Here is an 18,219-nt window from a genome sequence, read left to right on the forward strand (position 1 = left end):
AAAGTAGCTCAACCCATCGATGTATTTGAAGTAATCGATTTCTTTTTTTGCTGGTAACTTGAGCAGATCAATATTATCGATTGCCACCTTTTTGTCAGTTGGAAACAAAAAAATATTTGAAAATATAGCTCCAAAGAACAGCTTATGTATACAGAAGGTGAAATTCATTAAAATTTCAAATCAACAATTTTTATACCTATAACAAGGGTTACATCATATTTAGAAAAAAAAACATAGAATGTTTGAAAGAAGGGTAAATTTGTACTAAATATATCAAAATCTTCAGTGCAAAAATTTATTCCAATAGCGGAACTTAAAAGAAGAATTAACATTTGAAAGAAGGGTAATTTCTAGATAAATAATAAAATACTATTGGCAATAACTTTCCTAATATGCTTTAATTTATTCAAGAGCATATGATTGTTGAATAAAGTGACATTTTATATCAATTAACTCCACAACAAGCCTGTTATCATCAGAAAGATTCAATAGAAACGTAAAAACGAATGTCATCTTAAGAAATTCTTGGTTTCAGACTTATTGCCAAACGACTTTATGCCAAACGGCTTTATGCCAAATGACTTTATGCCAAATGACCTACCACCGTATCCTTAGATTTTACTTAATGATACTTTATTTGCTTAATGAGATTTCTACACATTAAGAATACGTGAAATATATTCTGCCAAAAAAATTCAAAACAATATTTATTGAATATAGTTAGGTATTAAACAAAAATATATTTTTGTCAGAGTTATGGGAGGAATGATACTTTGCCCCTCTGGAAATGAATGAGGTGGCAAAAAGTGCTCCCCCCAATTTGGCGACTATGCATAGGGTTTATTTTAAATCAAAGGATTTTACACTCTAAGAAGATGCCTATAAGTTTTTCACTTGCATTAGACATAGTATTTAAAAAGAAATAATAAATTATTTTATCGGAGGGATGCCAAATCATCGTGGTTCGAAGTTGTGTACCTGTATTAAATTATATTTCAGCTATGATTCTAAAGGTTTATGGACAAAAGGTCGAAAGACAAGAGGACGAAAGGACAAAAGGTCGAAAACGATTTGCTTGGTGGGAAATTTATCCTTCTTGGAAAATAGATTTTCGACCTTTAGTCCCTCCATTTTTGATCTTCGACCTTTTGTCATAGATTCGATTCTAAATCAATGTTCAGAGTGACAAAAAACGTCAAAACAGATGCTCTTTGAGGTCTGTATATTATTTTTTTGGATTCGACTATTTTCATAGATTACTTGTTTTCAGATGTGCTGTGTCACAAATCTTCTATAGCTCTATATTCCTAGCTCGATGGTCCCTTAAATATCGGGTTATAGAGATTTATCACTATCTTCGAAATCCTTTAAGGAGCACATTGACGTTTTCTTGACTCCTGCTTATTCTGAAGCCCCTAACAAGATTTATGTAGAAATCTTTAAAATAATTCCCGAAAAATTTGCAAATTCTAAATCTTAGCAAATTCCAGATATTAGGAAAAAATACTGAAAGTGTTTAAGAGAGAATCTTTAAAAGAATTATGGTAGGTGGTCTTAGAGAATTCCATGAACAAAATATTGGGAAACTCCGCGTATGAATAGCATTATCAATTTGCAGCGTTTGGTGTGATAATGAAAATCAATATGAGTTGTAATGTCTAAATAGTCTATGCTGCCCACGTGTACGCTTATGAAGAGGAAAATTAGGCTGAGTACCAGGTAGATTACATGGGCATTAGACTGATGCAAATTTTGATGTTTTTGCTGCAAAATCAAAAAGTGGTCTTCAGCAAAGTTGTAGCTAGGAAGTTTTCACATGAGATGAGTGTGTTCACTTTTCTATAAAATATTATGACAAAGAGATAGAGGGCTGAACACAAAAGATTGGCGTTTTCCATAGAAATCTCCATATAAACTTCAAATGGCGTGTGCACAGTCAAATTTCTTCCGAATCACTTCAAACTTTGAGAGGGTGCTACATACCATAATTAAAATCGTTTAAGCATAGGGGAGCTAAAATTTCAAAATTTGCATCACTCTAATGGGCATGCAACTGCAAAATTGCAGAAAATTGTATTGGCCATCGTCACAGATAACCAAAGCTTAGAAGAACATTAATTACAACTTATATTTATTGAACGGAACCAACCTGATGAGCATAGATGCATTAGTTTAAGAGTTATCATTGTTGGAAATTTAAATTCGTCACAGCCCTCACTTCTCTTTTCAAGATTTAAAATGCTATCAAACATAATTTATGAACATTGATAGCTGATCAAGGATTGAAGCTTGAAAGATTTATTTGTACTGCACCAAGACCGTTTTTTAAAGAGATTTCTGAAAGCTTATGATGTCATGACGTTTGAAATAACTCATGTCTTAATCGTTATATTTGAGACGGATTAACATTGAACATGGATTAATGCTTCAAGCAAACAAGCCCAATGATGTCGACCATTTTGAAAATGAAACGATCGTTTTAACCAATACGGTATATTCAATTGCATTCTTATCATTTACACGGTCATTATCTTTAATTATCGTAGATACTCTAACGCATCACTTATCCATTTTTTCTCAGATTCCCGTGGCAGTCAATTGTTTATCAACAATTATGCGACCACCGATCTCTTCTCAGACTGGCAACGCTGAAACGCATGCTTATACGAGCGATTCGAGAGAGCGACCTATAATTCGGTGTCATACAAACGCACAGAAAACATACACGCGTAAGAATCATCATGTTCTCCCGCATAAACCCAACAAACCACACAAGCTTGTTTCCTCCAATCTAAAGAGGCAGCAGCAATGACTTTTCCTGAAGAGGGAGAGTTTTTCCTCCAAATACACACTCACACGCACACAAGGGCACTACACACGGCGAGCTCTGGGGAAATCCAGGACCATACGATTCCCTTCACAGCTCGTCACTGAACGCATTTTCGTGTCACTGCCGTAATGTAGGAAACAGCACAGGCAGCAGCACAAATGAGAATTCTTTGTGGCGTTTTGGATTTTGGCATCTTTAATTCTGTTTAGTGCTTTCATGCAACGTACACGTCAAATTGACGTGTTTCGTCAAATGACGAGGAAATTCTTGCCCCAGTTCCACCTAATAAATTTCCCATTTTCCTCCTGACTGGCAGCCATTTTCATTTCACACTACTACTGTGATTTTCAAATGTCAATATCAAAGGAAGACATTTTTCCGAGTAGCATTTTCCTCTTTTAAGCCAGATTCTCACAGCAGTTTGGATGATTTAAGATGTTTTATTGTAATTTTTCCAAACTTGTTTTTATCATCCTAGGGTAAATTGAAGGGATAAAACATGGGACCAACTCCAGAAGATTCACTTATGCAATTACTGGACCCTGCAAGCTAATTTGCTATACTATATGATGTGATATTGAGGAAGGTGACGATCATTTACCTATGAACTTTTCATCAACATCTATCGAGACATACGGATCGATGAGTTGATCGCTGAGTCTGCCGAATGTCATCGTATGTCGCGTCTGAAAATCCGTCGGTCGCAGGCCACAGGCTTCGCAGATTTTCAAACGTAGGGTACCCGTAAACATTTTCCCGTCCTTGTAATCCCAGTTTTCAGTGCTGAAGGTGAATCGGATGTTGTGCCTTATATCCTGGAGGCGCTCGGCTGAGGTTTAGGTGACGACGGAACACTTAATCAATACTCAACCACACACTGGATTCGCTTTTTTCTTCCTGCCTCGAACTTTTCTTCACGCAATTTCCATTCACGCCAGATAGGACTACTTGGGAAACTCTGCTTTTTTGCCTAACTTTTTGCAGGCTCACACTTCACTTCACCCGAGATAGCTATTCTTCCTTGGCTGTATCCCACGAAAATTTCCTCTTCACTGCAAGTGCCCCGAGAACTGCACTACCAATAACCACAAAAATGGATCACGCCCGCACAAAACAAAAACTCAAAAAACCTAATGCATATCACAAGAATTGGTAAAATTTTCTCCGCGTTGCCGTGTATATCCTTCTGCTTTTTCTACACAAGAACCAGAGGAGAAAAAAGTCGAATTTTTCACTTCTCATACATATTTCTGCACCATCAAACCTTTTTTCACTGACTGACGGACTTGACGGGCTCCGACGAAAACGCAAGTACCAGTTTAGCTCATCTCGAGAGCGAAAAGGTGATCGCATATACACTCTTTCGGCGCTCGGGAGAAACGAGAATCTTCGTCTCGCACATCTGAATATTACCTGTTAGGGTGATTCATTGGACCACATGCTTTATCTTTTGTTAGAGAGCAATGTTTAGCAACCCAAATTATCGATGTATGGCACCCTTGTTTTTCATCTCGTGATCCTTATTACATATTTTCTTTATTAATATCATTACAAACATTACATTCATTTCTTATATTTCAGTGTTCTGTGTTAGAAAACACTATCATCCTAATATGTTAACACTAAATTGGGCATTTTGTTAACTACATATTACATTTCATTTGCCGTAGCAGTTCAGAATTTTTACAAGTGAGTTGATTTCACCTGCTTATAAGAGCGAAAAGTAAACGCTGTTAATTAACTTAACCTAACTTAAACTAGATATATTATGCAATTATCGTGGCAAAAGAGCTTTTGGTTTATGTGGAAATATTATTAGTTGAGTGTTGGAAGCATTTGGAGAAATCTTTCATTTTTGCAAGTATGAAGAAAAAATATCCAAACTTTTTTGTAATCTACCACAGATGACATGCAGGCTTTGTTCTTTGGCTGAGAGGCCTGTGTCATCCGCAAACAAAGATTTTTCACATCCCTGAGGTAATTCAGGTAAAACAGATGTGAGAATATTGTAAAATATTGGCTCCAAAGTGCTGCCTTGAGGAACACCAACTCTTACAGGAAGTCTTTCAGACTTGGAGATCTGATAATCAACCTGACGTGTACGATTTGATAGATAACTTTGGATTATTCTTACAATGTATACTGTATAATTCGAGTTTCAGTAGAGTAGCCTTCAGATTTATTGGAACGAATGAAATTTGTTACACATAACAGTTTGTGAGTGGTCGAATGTCCATGTCGGAATCCGAACTGTTCATTGGCAAAAATTGAATTTTCGTTGAATTGGACCAAAATGACCTTCTTAAAAAGCATCTGCAGAATTTTTAATATATGTCCGGTTTTAAAATATGTGCAACCTTGGTATTTTTCATTTATCAGGAAAATATGCCAACTGAAAATATTTGTTGAATATATCAACCAAGAATGATTAGCTACTATCTGGAAGCTTCTTGGTGAGGATGTACAAAGTTCCATCCTCACCAAGGGTTTTCATAGTTTTGATTTTTTTTAATGATTGTTTTCACTTCTTCCTATCAGTCTCCCAGGAAGTTTCAAAAAACTTTCTCTTTATTGAAAATGCTTTCGAAGTCCTAAGCAATTTGATTTTCAATTGGACTAATGAGTCCTAAATCAAAATTATGCGCACTTTTTCTCAATTAGTTATGTAGTATTAATTTGTGTCCCTTTTTCAATGCCGGAATTGGCTCCTGAGTTTTTTTTTTTCAAAGTTTTACATAATTTCCAAAAAAGCTTATACAACTAAAATTGTTGTTCCTTAATTGAGAAAATCGTTTTTTATTTTATTTTTTGCAGATCCTGTCTAGATTTTTCATAGCAGGATCGCAAGTGCGTTGAAATTGCATTCTTCTGTCTTAACCCGTAGGCTACGGGGCTGACAACCAAAATTCAAATTGCTCGTATTTGAGCATACCTCCATATTTTTCAATGAAATTTTGAGGATTGCTTCACTAATAGTTGTAGTTTCATGAATAAGGGGAAAGTATAGATTCAGAGTATTGTGGACAAAGTTATTCCTGAACATCTCTGGGTCAGGTAGGGTAAAAATCACATAAACTTCCTTTTAAAACTCATTTATCGTTTGGAAACGAAATGTTTTCATACAAAAAGTGAATAGACCCGTTATTTTTAATAAGTTACGATGCTGCAGGATATTAAGAAAAAATAAAATTAACCTAGAATAATGCTAAGGCCTCCAAAACATTCTGAAGTTTTGACCATAATCTATACAGGTTCATAAATTATTTTAAGCGAGTGATGTTCACTTTTAGTGGTTTACAGCACTCATTTAGCCTTAACAGACGAGTTCACAAATTTTGACAAGATATTGGATATTGGAAGTCATCCAAATTAACCTGGAGTTCAGGTCATTTTGATCTATCAAATCTACTACAGTTTATACTCACCCAATTCCCGTGAAACCTTCTCGTTCCTATCCATAAAGCTTTATATGACTCGGAAAATGTATTGCTATGAATATTGAACATCTTAAGGTCTTCAGAACATACTGAAGTTGTGGGCATGTCTCCGTTAAAGTTTGTCAAAATTTGTGAACACGTCTGACACTTTTTTTTTTAACTCTATCTGAGATTTGCGATCAAGTATGGGTATATTGAAAACATTTTGTTTGAATAATAAGTGAAGCTGCATATAGAAATTGATGCCCACAACTTCAGTTGTTCTGTGGACCTTAAGATGTTCAATATTCATAGCAGTACATTTTCCTAGTCATATAAAGCTATATGGATAGGTACGAGAAGGTTTCACGGGAATTGGGTGAGTATAAACTGTAGTAGATTTGATAGATCAAAATTACCTGAACTCCAGGTTGATTTGGATGACTTCCAATATCCAATATCTTGTCAAAATTTGTGAACACGTCTGACACATTTTTTTAACTCTAACGGAGATTTGCGCTCAAGTATGGGTATATTGAAAACATTTTGTTTGAATAATAAGTGAAGCTGCATATAGAAATTGATGCCCACAACTTCAGTTGTTCTGAAGACCTTAAGATGTTCAATATTCATAGCAGTACATTTTCCGAGTCATATATAGCTTTATGGATAGGAACGAGAAGGTTTCACGGGAATTGGGTGAGTATAAACTGTAGTAGATTTGATAGATCAAAATGACCTGAACTCCAGGTTAATTTGGATGACCTCCAATATCCAATATCTTGTCAAAATGTGTGAACACGTCTGTTAAGGCTAAATGAGTGCTGTAAACCACTAAAAGTGAACATCACTCGCTTAAAATAATTTATGAACCTGTGTAGATTATGGTCAAAACTTCAGAATGTTTTGGAGGCCTTACCATTATTCTAGGTTATTTTTTTTTTCTTAATATCCTGCAGCATCGTAACTTATTAAAAATAACGGGTCTATTAACTTTTTGTATGAAAACATTTCGTTTCCAAACGATAAATGAGTTCTAAGAGGAAGTTTATGTGATTTTTACCCTACCTGACCCAGAGATGTTCTGGAATAACTTTGTCCACAATACTCTGAATCTATACTTTCCCCTTATTCATGAAACTACAACTATTAGTGAAGCAATCCTCAAAATTTCACTGAAAAATTTGGAGTTATGCTCAAATTCGAGCAATTTGAATTTTGGTTGTCAGCCCCGTAGCCTACGGGTTAAGAGTCATCGTCTAAAATCAAGATCATGGTATATAATCTCGGATCCGAATTTTACTTTTAGTACTGCAATGCCTCTTGTTTCAAGGATGGAATTAGTTAAAGTTTCAATGTGACTAGAGTCGGTTAAGACCAAATCAAACGTAGAAGGGTTTCTAGAAGGGAGAAACAAGTAGGGCTATCAATGTATTAAATCGAGCAATATCCTGAAGAGCGCTCATCAGATAAAATTCTACCGTCGGATCTATTATGAATGTATATTTACCATGCTGTGTTTCAACAGAAACACTCGAAAGTTTCGAAAACTTTGGTTTCAAATGACGAAAAAAGTTGATGTTTTATACGCCTATGAATAATGATAGCAACTCCCTCACATTGCCCATTAAGTTGACCATAACGATAAACTAAAAAGTTTGGATCTTTTACCATTTAAATTTAAAATATTTTTTTTTAGAAAAACATAAACCTATAACAACTTTAATAATAAATTGTACACCAACTTGGACTGCTTCATGCATTTTGGTGGTTTTGAACATTGCATAAATCATTTGATTCAATTGTTCAGTTAATAACTTAAAATCAAAGGGACACATTTTACTAGAAGTAGGTTCATTTCTGATGGTTTTTTGTTGGGATTATCCGTTGATGAAGAGACGGAATATGAGTTGCCTGCGGTGGCAGGGGTATTTCCATTTGATTTGAAACAATTAGAACGGTTACCCGTAGGAAGACAATTTCAAAAGAAAGAACTGAAACTGTCTGCTACAATATTGGTATATGATTTTACTTGGGTTAATCCATTCAAAATTTAAAAATTCGAAAGAATTTTTGACGGAAGAAAATTAGCTTGTGAATGAGCATGATTATAATTTACCTGGTGGGTATGATTATTAAGCAAGCGATCGTTGGCTGCAAAATGAGAGTTTTTGAAAATTCTACTTGGGGAATTCTGGCTACAAAAAAGTTGCCGTTCGTCTGCCTGGAACGAGCCTCAACGATCCGTTTACGCGGAGGGCAATCCCAAAAGTTAGACAATTTGTGCATACACAATTTTTGGTATCTTCATTCACAAGTCAGACGTCCATGCGGCAATGTTTTGTACCATGTCTCACTTTTGACACCGACAGCACTGAGTGAGGTTCTGAATATTTCCTTCAGGTTTTCCATAATTTTCCCCATGTCACACAGACATCGAACATAAGTCTTGGTTTTTCTGAAGTTTTAATATTATTTAGATTACTTCTTGAAAAAATCCTTTCCGACGAATGCCAAATTGGGTTCTCTTGTTCATGATGATTACTTGGACTGGAGAAAATCCAAGTATATAATTTATTCAATTTTTGATCTCTTCAGGTGACTTCAGGTCACTTGAGAGACCTTTCAAGACGACTTTGAATAAAAGTTCAGTTTTGTCGTCATCAGTAAAAACAATTGTGCTTCTTTTTTTCGGAATGTTTTAGAAGAAGTTCGCGATCTTTAAGGGTTTTCGGCAATACGCGACAGTCTCCTTCTAAGACAGTTTTTTTTTCCAAGAAGGTGTTCATGATGGATTATCACCGCTAGCTTTCAATAACGCATCCAACAAAAAATCGAAGGCACGGGTCCAAACAAGGATCGAAAAGGGAGCCTCGTTGGATAAACGTACGACTCGTGCTGAAAAAATCATCATTTTGCAACTTGTTGCATAAATAACTATTTTTGTAGCACTAAAAAGTACTTTTTTGCAATTCCGTTGTAAATCAATCAACTTTTCATTGAGAAGTTGATCAACATAACGGCCTACTTTTCCTACCGAAAGAAACAGTGCTGAAAAGTGCTACTTTTCAGCACTCTTTTCGGTGCTGAAAAGTAGCACTTTTCAGTATTGTTTTGGTAAGCGTCAACCTAATAACCCAGTCTCTTCATGCCATGCTTATTCTGCGCTGAGTGTGAGTCGAGATGAGTCGTTCTCATCTCGGGTGATGTTAATCAAATTGAAGCGAGTCGACAGCTCACCGACTCGTCTCGCCATGCCGCACAGAATAAGCACAATTGTATCTGATTCTTGGGGTCACCGGTCGTAAAATCGACGTGAGGTAAGAATAGTCTGTATCGTATAGCCAGGTGAAAATTCTCGATTCGAGTGAAGTGACTGTCCATTTGGTTTACACGGCGAGTCACTTCACTAGAGTCTAAGCCCGTTGTGCGATCTGATTCCTACACAGGTTGGCGATTTTGATGTGGGATCGGATCGTCCAGCTTTTGTAGTCAGCTACTGTCCTCGATGTCTTACCTGTTCATTCATTCAATGGATCAGTGCACGAGTTCACTATTTTGACGTTTGAGCGGTGCCGAATTTACTCATTCCCATGGTAACATAAATAACACGGCACCGCTAAAACGTCAAAGAATGAACGCGTGCATTGATCCATGGGAAGTATAGCTCTAAATTTGTGACATTCATGGGTACTACTGTAGCACAGCCTACGTGATTGAAAAATACTGAATTGAAACTACGCATGGCTGTATGCCCATGTGGGTTCTCTTGAAATGTTTGTTTTTGTTTAGAGTTTATCCAGTTCAATAGCATTTTTCGAAATAGCAAAAAATGTTGTATGCAACTCGTTGCAAAACTCGATTTTTTCAGCACTCGTTGTATTTATCCAACTCGGCGAGCCTCGTTGGATAAACGTACAACTCGTGCTGAAAAATCATCATTTTGCAACTTGTTGCATAAATAACTATTTTGTCGCACTGAAATGTACTGTTTTTGTAGCACTGAGAAGTACAACTTAATTGCTTTAGGGTTAAGGTAGGTCGAAATTTCATCAACCTTTTTAATAATTCTTCGAATTGCAAAGACTCATTTTTAGCATATCGATAGCCTGTCGGAACTGTTGAAACAGTGTAGGGTAATTCGCTAATTGTTGAACGCTATCCAAATGTTGAACGATCTGTAGAAACCATGTTAAAACAGGAAATTGAACCATTTTCAAACAGTTTCGATAAATTATACAGATTATTTTGTAAGTTAGCTGTACTATTGGACACAATAAATTTAATTAGCACATTAATTTCTTAAACGAAATATTTATTTAATTTTTTATCGGTAGGTGAAACGAAAATTTCAATTCTCTTAGAAAAAAAACTTAAGCTGGGGCTGCCATGAAATAAGCTGTGTGGTAAAACATACTACGTATATTGGGTTAAGCACCTATTCACGATATCAGTAAAAGTCCACTTTAATTATTTTCTAAACATCCGTACAATTTACTCGTACCTTTTATTGTGCTTTGCTTTGATAAATGGATTATTGGGAAAGTTGTGTATCGCATTTCGAAGGTCACCAAGCAGTGGTTCCAATATGTTTCTAAGCAAAAGGAAAGTTCTTCAAATGTACATTTACGCGACAAATTACACTGGGTTTTCTATCCAAATGCAGATTTGCACTTTACTGCATCATTGTCACAATTAATTATAATCGAACAAGCCTATTTCAAATGGCTGACATACTTTTACAAATGTTTTACAAGCAAGTTTTCGTGAAACAAATGAAACAACCAAACTAGCAACTCTGCTGAGAGCACATGTTTTTGATAAAACGTAAACAATTTTCGTTGGCGCGAAACCGATTCACTGCCTTTTCTTGCCCGCCAACGGCGAAAACAAAGGGTTTGACGTTTCCGCACTTATGAACCCGCCCGCACTTCTGAAGTGCGGGGTCCAATAAGGTGGGAACTGCGCAATAATTACAACATTTTCAATTGCATTTTCGATTCACGTACATTTTCCATTTGTTGAACACTAGCATAACATGACAGGCTTGGTTTCATCAACAGTATTGCCAGATTTTCTATTTTCGTAGCAAACACCTATATTGAAATGGAATATTGCATTACACAATATAGTATTGTTTATTGCTTTAATTGTCTGTTGAATAATTAGGGGCGGTCCATTAATTACGTAAGGGTTTATGGGGGGAGATTTCTTACGTGTTATACAAATTATTGTTAATTTTCATACGAAAAATCTTACCATGGGGGGAGGGGGGGTTGAAAAACCCCGAAAAATGTCTTACGTAATAAATGGACAGCCCCTTATTATTAAAAAAATCCTATAATGGTGTCTGTTGCAATGATGAAAAACGCGATTCAGCAAAGTATAATTAATTGCATCCCTGGCTATATCCTGAATCTTTTTCGAATTTCACTATCTTCACTATGGCATAAATGCCATCACCGTTTGTTTGTTTACATCATGATTGAAATTACGCAACAGCTTCCGATTTATCCGGAGTATAACCCCAATCGCGAGATTGATGCTGTAATGTCGATCAATGAAGCCGCTAAATGTACATGTACATCAGGAGAAGCCGCTAAAGTCTATGGAGTGCCGAAGGGGACGATTCACTTCCGTCTCAGCCCAGAGTGGTCAGGGAAAGTGCTTCACGGAGCTTACCCTGTCCTCACAACCGACGAGGATCGCGAACTTGCAAGTTTAATGAATGCGAGAGTAAAGCGGTCAACATTTAGCGACAATCGTTCAACATTAGGATAATATGGGTTATGTATGTGTTCAACAATTGGGAATAGAACTATCTTTTTAAATATATATTTTTAAATTTCAAAATGGACTTTACAGTGCCAAAAATGTAACAGGAATAATGTTAAACAATCGCCTACGGTGTTGAATGCTTTTTTTTTAGCAACCTTTCTATCAGAATTTCCATTACAATCAAATAACATAAAAACGTCTTTCTTAACCGTTCAACATTTGGCGATTTACCCTACTTCTTATGAAATATGCTCTAAATTTGAACAAAATGTTGAAGACCGAAAATTTCTCCGAAATGTTTTAAATTTAGTTCTAAATTCATGTTCGATAAATTGCATGAATTGATGTAGAAAACTTATCTTTGATGTTTTCTGAACTGTTTTTGAGTTCTCCTAGGGAGATAAATGATCTAGAAAATCAATCCGTGTTAACAGAAAAATAGTTAGTCAAACCTATTGGATACCATCGTCGGGGTGACAATGGGTCAAAAACGCATATGTTCATGTTGTTTGCTGGATAAATCTTGTAATTTGGCTGTTTCGCCATGAGAATATTTCATCTCATGGGAGATAGATTTGAAAATATCGAAAAAAAAACAATAAAAAAAATCGTTAATTTCCATTAGTTTATAAAAGTATGAAAAATTGATCCATTCTCACCCCATAGATGGGGTGACATTGGCTCAAAGAAACAAGAGTTGGTCCTCATTAGAAACAAAGCAAAAGAATTGTCCTCTGTTTATGTTTGATTCTACCTACTTACCAATGAAAATTAATACAATTGACATCAAAAATAAATTTCAACATAATGATAGTCCCTTTAAAAGATTGGTTTTGTATGACACTATAAAATGAGCAATTCGAAAGGCGCTATTTTCAAAATTAGTTTCAAGTCAATATTTCAAATAATTGCTGAGATATTTCCCAGCAAAAATTTCAAAATCTCCTACTGTAACAACTGGAGAAATCAGTTGAAAGATTAGAGAACAAATAACTGGTGGAATTTCTATAACAGTTTTGAAAAAAAAAAATAAGGTAATACCTGAGGAAATGATTGGAGGTAGCTGGAAGCTGGAGGAGCAAATTCTGGAAAAATTCTTCTAAACATTTTTTGAAAAATCTCTGGAAGAATGTTTGGGATATTTGGTATAAAAACCTTTAAAAGAATCTCAGAGAGATCCCTGTAGGAGACCCTGAAAAAAAAATCTAAAAAAATCACAACGATGATTCCTGAAGTTTTTCCTCGAGGAATCGGTGACGAAATTCTTGCAGAGCCTGTTGGACTCGTTAGTCTCTTAAGGTTTCTCTGGTGCGTGTGCAATTGTGCATCAGGATTCAATGCAAACAGAATTAGGAAAATAGATACTTTAGAGACCATTTTGGTTAAAATAGAGACTAAAGAGAACTCTCATTAAATATAATACTTCTTATAGAGTTACATTAATACATGGACAAGGTCTCTAAAAAGAAACCTGCTATCAACCCTGTCTTTAAGATCATTCGTTGGAATAATTTGTATTATCATTCATATTAAAGTATATGAAAATCAGTGGCGACTCGTAACCTCACTTTCTACCTGTTCTACGTATCTAAAAATGACTATTTTGACAAATTTAGATCATATACCCAAAAGTTTACGATTGAAATCGTGCTTTCTAAAAAAAACTCTACTCATTAGATGCAAATTTGTTGCTGAAATTCAAGAATTTCCATTCGTGGAACAGGTAGATTTGAGGTTAGGGAATCGCCACTGATGAAAATTTATTATATGTATATCCTTTTTGAACCAATTTTTATTAAAGAAATTTGACAAAAAATTATTGTCTTTACAACCAGTGAGGATGTTCTAATTTTCTAGATAAAAATTGTTAAACAGCAAAAAATCTGCTGTCTTGTGTAGTGGCTAATAGAAACAGTTTTCTGAAAAAAAAAAAAACAGAAGATTCTTGAGAATTGTTTTATCGTGCAGAAACTCCATCAAATATTCCACTGGAATTTCTATAACAACCTGTAAAAAAAAAACATTCTGAGAATCGTTTTAATCTGCTCAAAATATGTTTATGGAATATATAAATATATAGGAATTGCCTTGAAAATCGTCAAGAGATTCAGCATAACTTTGATCGATTATATCAAGTGTGATCTCACTTACAGAAATCGCTAGCACCATCACACTCGTGCTGCGTGTAACACGATGGGACTGGCCTTAGATTAATCCATTACTTTCTCCAAAGATTTTTCAAGACTTCTCTGATGATTTAGTATGTAAGATAGAGACAGTTCTAAAGAATTACTTACAGGAACCATCATGGAAATTTTTCACAAAACATTGAAATGGTTGGTCGTAGATATTTTTGCAAACGATTGCTCCATTTGTTTTGCTAGCGGTTGAAGAAGATTCTTGTAACAATTTTTACAGTTAGTTCCCCAGTTCACTATAGATAATCTCAATCGTTCTTAACATGTATGCTTGTATGTATATTGAACAGATGATAAGTAGTCAAGCTTTCTGTTGATCTCGTTTTTTGTTGAATCGTGGGTAGGATAATCCTTTGACTGTCTTACCCAGGTGTTTTTGTTCGTAGTACATGTCCTACCTGTCCTACCCACTTCCCACGCCACTGCATATGTGAAACTGTATCTGAAAGTTATCACCAAATTTCCCTAAATTATCAGAACTGCAAGTCTGACAGACTTCCTGTAAGTAGAAGATTTCTCCTTATACTTCCAAAGCTCAAATTTTAATATGCCCACATAAACCAAAACCTTGATTATTAAATTAAATCAAATTTAAAATTTAGGGTCAAATTTAACAAATATATAAAATGTCTGTATTCACATATTAACAAATAATCTAAATTTTGTCGCAAGAGCAAGCTTCTGAACTTCAAACATTTTTAAGCCGGTCATGTTGTATGCTGTACCAATATGGACTAGCTGTTGTAGTACCATGAACGAAGTATCAAGAAGGTGTAGCATGACATAAAACACATATGTGTAATAAATGTCATATTTTAAATTATACTACTAAAATTTTGTGAAAACAAGTGTAATTCTAAACCTAGATAGTCCGCGAAACAAACCAACATAAAAAATTTCTATAATTGAATCACCCTAACCACCACACAGAACGACAGAACACCTTCACTATCACTGTATATCAATGGATATGAACGTTTCGCGAAGACTTGCGATATCCCAACTTCATGCACTATAGAGATTCTGAACGCAAAACTGGTCTTGTGTTGGTGGTTCACAGGTTTATTCTCTGCGATGGAGAGAATTCGTTCATCTGGATAGGCTTCATTCAATGGTGTATTGACAACAGCAGGTGAAGAATATACGGTGTGTAAGTCTGGCTATATCCACAACACTTTCTCTCGCCTTTCTCCGCGAGGCGTTCAATGTTCGTGTGTTTCTGTCTGCTTCATGATGACTGAGGCAAAAGGTTTTGGCAAACCTCACTCACTTTCAACACTGTCGCCGATACTACATCACTGCAAATATTGTTCTCTCATATTCGCGACGACACAATACGATGCTCTTTACAATTCGATCGCGTAAAATGTGTACTGTTCACTTTGAGTACGTTTCGCAGAAAGTCCCACTTGCGCGACGAGGATTCTGTATGTGCGAGACGAGAACGCACTGATCTCACTGACTTGACTGCAGCTGCTGTGGCTGCCTACATATGTTATGTTCCATCCGATTCAACCAACCACTTTACTATAATCTTTTTGTGTGTGCGTTTAAAGGGCGATACATCGTCTATCCTTCACTGGCCAGTGTGCAAGCTCTAATGATGCGCTTACTCGCTCTAATATTGACCGTAGTTGTCAAACTAACTGAAATTTTAACGGGATGTCTAAAAATAGAAGCTTCTCCTTCTTTATCAACGTCTCAGTGGTGAAGTAATTCAATATGACAGTTGCAAATGTTATATGATTTGGATTTTTACTTCTTCATAACATTGTGGGTTAATGGACACTCAGAAGCCCGGCTCCAGCGTTAAAACCATTTAAATAACGCAAATCGTTTAAAAAATAAGCGAACCTCCATATGAGCGCCCCTTAACAAAAGTTTAATTCCGTTTTTTTGTGTGACACAACTTTATGTAATATCGTTTTAAAAATTCCGAAGGCCTAGGCCTTTTAATGAGATTTAAGTTCCATGCAGAGCCGTAGCCTGGCCTCATGGTGCCCTTGGCGAACGGACATTTGAGCGCCCCTTCCTTTGTCCCTAGGAGGTATGACTGATAGCTCGGAGGTTAATATTTTTTTAACACATTTCCTGTTTATATGGCTAGATATAAATCTGCAGAAGTTACTGGAATCTATAAAACTTTTTTTAGACATTTCTGTATAATGCATATTCTCAAACAAATGCTAGTAGACAATTGTTTAGATTCTTTTTAGATTGAAAAAAAAATCCATCAAAACAATTTTATTTTTTTGATCAAAAAATGTGAGAACAACTGTAGATAATTTTAATGAATACTTTAACAATTTCGTCAAGAAGCTTTTTCGAATAATGTCGTTTCGTTATGAAACATCTAACAATTTGAAGAATATGTGCCAATGCACTGCCCATAACTGCATATTTGTAACATTCGACCAAAGTAGGCATTGAGTAAATGGAATACTAAGTGTGCATTTTATGGCAGTATGGGAGGAAACTAAAATTTCTTAAAATTACCAGGAACTCAAAAGTGCTTTTTTCAGGCTGATATTTTGTACAACTCATATCGCATACTAGGTGAATAGTCAGAAAATAATTCTGATAGAAATTTCATTGATATTATATTACGAGGCGCATTTATAATCTCAATGTGACTGTTATGCGGTTATAATTACCAATGGATCTGTCACATTTGGGTATTTTTTTCGAATTTTCTAGAACAATCTCACAGATTTCAGTAAATTGATCGGAAGTATGTATCATTTGATGACTTTCTTTCTTTGAATGGTATTGAGAGGTTGATGCTTATTTTTTAGTTGAAAAAAAATATAGGTGAGTGATATGGCTTGATTGCACAATTGAAATTATTGCTCATGTTACGAATAAAACTTAGTATTATCGCTTCCTGTTTTCATTTCAATGTTAAATTATTCTCTAATAACCTAGTAAGGAATTTTGTTGGAATTATTCTCTAGATTTAAACAGAATTTTTATAAAAGATTCTGTGAAAATTGACCACTTGACACCATCCAAAGTCACGTGATGACGCCGTCCAGAACTGACAAATATCCTTCTTAAAATTCTGTCAAAAACTTGTCTGATAAACTATGTGAAAATATTGACCAAAATTTTCTAGTAAAAAATCAGCCCCGATTTGTGTGAAAATATTACAAATAATTCTGCAAAATTCTGCTGATTTAATGCTAATCATCTTAGAATCCAAATATGGCCAACATCTACCTAATTCACCGCTTTATAAGCATTTAGCTGAAGAAATCGTAGATCACCGATCCATTTTTTAAGCTTTATGCTAGTTTCTGGAGTTTTCTAGATAATGATTTTTGGGTAAAGTAATCTTCAAATCATTGCTGCCATTAGAAAATTTATTATAATTCATATTAATAAGTCTGAGATTTCTTATAGGAGATTTAAATAACCAACTTTTTTTCTGAATTTTCTAAGAAGCTTCCAATATATTTTTTACAAGCAATTTAGTAACTGTGACAAGCACAAAGGTCCACTAGTCTCTGGTGAATTGTGAAACGTTCGAACTCGAAAAGATTCTCTAGTTAGACCCAACAATTATGTTTTTTAGAGGCGCCCTCATTTAATAAATAAATATCTTTCAAAATTTTACCAAGTATGTCACGCGTTTTGGCACTCCTGAAGCCCTTGGCGGCTGTCAATCTGGCCAACCGCACGCTACGGCACTGGCTCCATACTCTGCATGAATACTGTTCCGTCCATGTTGTCACGAAAATTATGCTCAAAATTGAAAATAAATTGGGACCAAGAATTCGGTAGTCCTTTTTTTAGATTTGTTTAAGGCTCGTGTTGAATTTTTGTTTAGTTTGAAAATTTGCTTCAGGACTTCTAAGAATCCAGCTTGAGATATTCAAGAATCAACAATCTGTGTCTGTCTTAAAAAAGCAATGTCAGTAGTATTTTAGTTAGTCAAGAATCAAAATTATGTATTTTATTGTGTTTTGATTATGTTTCTTGATGTAGCATTCAAAAA

General features: G+C 35.3%; 1 long non-coding RNA gene across 1 annotated transcript; it reads right to left on the minus strand.

Moving 5' to 3' along the window:
- Positions 1-3,737: 3,737 nt before the first annotated feature.
- On the minus strand, positions 3,738-15,744 carry LOC110681136. Its single transcript, XR_002503103.1, has 2 exons — positions 15,493-15,744; positions 3,738-4,025 (listed from the first exon to the last, which is right to left on the minus strand). It is a non-coding gene; the product is annotated as an uncharacterized LOC110681136 (long non-coding RNA).
- Positions 15,745-18,219: the final 2,475 nt, after the last annotated feature.

Source organism: Aedes aegypti, unplaced genomic scaffold (assembly GCF_002204515.2).
Source record: "Aedes aegypti strain LVP_AGWG unplaced genomic scaffold, AaegL5.0 Primary Assembly AGWG_AaegL5_hic_scaff_458_PBJ_arrow, whole genome shotgun sequence".
Lineage (NCBI taxonomy): Eukaryota > Metazoa > Arthropoda > Insecta > Diptera > Culicidae > Aedes > Aedes aegypti.